The sequence below is a fragment of the Sinocyclocheilus grahami genome, unplaced genomic scaffold, assembly GCF_001515645.1.
Source record: "Sinocyclocheilus grahami isolate Dianchi unplaced genomic scaffold, SAMN03320097.WGS_v1.1 scaffold1536.1, whole genome shotgun sequence".
Lineage (NCBI taxonomy): Eukaryota > Metazoa > Chordata > Actinopteri > Cypriniformes > Cyprinidae > Sinocyclocheilus > Sinocyclocheilus grahami.
The window spans coordinates 167,549-170,074 of record NW_015506715.1 but is presented as its reverse complement, the minus strand read 5'-3'; positions in this window follow the sequence as shown (position 1 = coordinate 170,074).

Genomic DNA, 2,526 nt, shown 5'->3' with positions numbered 1-2,526 from the left:
AGGAATGGCAGAGGATCCCCAAATCCAGGTGTGAAAAACTTGTTGCATCTTTCCCAAAAAGACTCATGGCTGTATTAGATCAAAAGGGTGCTTCTACTAAATACTGAGCAAAGGGTCTGAATACTTAGGACCATGTGATATTTCAGTTTTTCTTTTTTTTTTTATAAATCTGCAAAAATGTCAACAATTCTGTGTTTTTCTGTCAATATGGGGTGCTGTGTGTACATTAATGAGGAAAAAAAATTAACTTAAATGATTTTAGCAAATGGCTGCAATATAACAAAGAATGAAAAATTTAAGGGGGTCTGTCAGAATTAAATACAAATCATGTACCTTTTTTCTCTGTTGTGTATATATTCGTTGTGTTCGTCGCAACGAAAAGATTTCGCATTCACATCTGCCAACTGTCGTCAAACAAAACGGAACTCTATAATGAAAGTACACGGATATTTTTGTTGTTGTTGTTATTTCTAGGTGTTGTATTTCATGTCATATTTTTTAATAATCTTTGTGCACTTACCTCTAATAAACCACTTTGTCGCTGCCTTTATGCCTCCGTTGTCTCTGTCTGTTTAGCGCGTTAAGTCTGTTGCCGCGCTTTGATCTGATCGGCGGTTGGCAGCCAGCTTGAAGTTGCATTACATAGTGTTGGGGTCTCATTACAAGTAACGCGAGTTACGTAATCCGATTACTTTTTTCAAGTAACTAGTAAAGTAACGCATTACTTTTTCATTGTTCAAAAAAGTAATGCCAGTTACTTTGTTTTCCCATGTATTGACTGACGGCTCTCCTGTCCCCATATTGGGAGAAATCGGGGCGTTGTGTGAACATGATGCTACTGTAGCTCTAGACTAAATGTGAATGTGCATTAATTCATCCCACTCACAAAAAACAGATTTAGTATTCATCAAAATGAATTAAAGTGAAATGTAAACTCAGAATATGACACAAACCTGCAATAATTAAAATGTTAAATAACACAAATGTATCTAATCCCATTTTATTAACCGATGTCTTTGCTGCTGACCTTTGATGATCCAGTTCAACCATACTAATAAGCAAACATGACTTTAGAGAAACTAACAATTGTGCTTCATTGTTTTTTTTATTGCTGAAGAGTGTTTCTTGTTCTACGGCACAGATGTGAATTTACTTTTGCTTCAGCCTGAGGTTTATTCATTACACTTTTTGGTGTGAAAGGGCTTTTATATTAGCTATAAATAGAACTTCTTATATTAAAAACAATCAAGCCCTGTTCATATTTAAAAAGTAACGCAAAAGTAATATAACGCATTACTTTCCATAAAAAGTAACTAAGTAACGTAATTAGTTAATATTTTAGGGAGTAACGCAGTATTGTAATGCATTACTTTTAAAAGTAACTTTCCCCAACACTGGTGCTCAATACATTTCACAAAAATGTACCCAATTGATTTAGATTGGCATTAAAGAGTTACACTCCAGTGTGGAAATCAAGCTAACCAGAAATCAACATTGATTCAGTGTTTGTCTTTTCAACATCGATCCAATATTATTTAGTATTGAATTTTCAACCTCAACCGAAATGACGATTCTGATGGAATTTCAACATTGAATCAATGTGACCGTGCTACCCCGTTTTAAACTTATTTCTTTGGAGACCGGAACATGAGAGCACCCAGACGGAAGTTAGAATCCATCATGGCGCCGCTCATCGGTTACTCGGGAAAAGGTGGATATTCTGGGGAGAAACTGAGAAGAAATAAAATGAATACATTGACATAAGAATTCAGTTTCAGTTAATAAATTAAATAGTTAAATATTTTTTGCGCGCTCTGCAATTCATCCTTTATGATTAATCGTGTACCGTATTATATTTATTTTCTAATGTAAAATTATATGATTTTAGCGAAAAAGACTTTTATTTTGGTATGTCGATGTGACGTCATAAGGCCGCGCCGCGCTCCAGCGTCTGTGAGTCGGCTGAAGAAAAGGCGAGTGCTTTTAACAGTGTTTCAATCAACCAAACTCGTTTAGAGATTTGTGTATCAAACGGAAATTAATTATGAACCAGTGTTGCATTGTAATGTTTTATCTACTTCTAGTAGTGATGGAGAAACGGAGCGTTTTGAAACTCTGAATCAACTGCTTCTAAAAACCAACTGCAAATGTTTTAATGAAAGTGGAATCTAATAAATATAACCTAGGAATAAGTAAATATTACCTTAATCTTAATACAAATGTGAACCGTGTATATAACTTGTGTCCTTTAATTACTTTTGAATGCTAGGCTGTATTTTATATCGGACAATTTAAGACCATTAACTCTCTCTCTGACTGACTCCCTCACTAGTGTGCTGACTACAGAACTACTGTGCTGACTACAGAACTACTGTGCTGACTACTGAAACTAGTGCGCTGACTACTGAACTACTGCGCTGACTACAGAACTACTGCGCTGGCTACTGAACTAGTGCGCTGACTACTGAAACTAGTGCGCTGACTACTGAACTACTGCGCTGACTACTGAACTAGTGCGCTGACTAC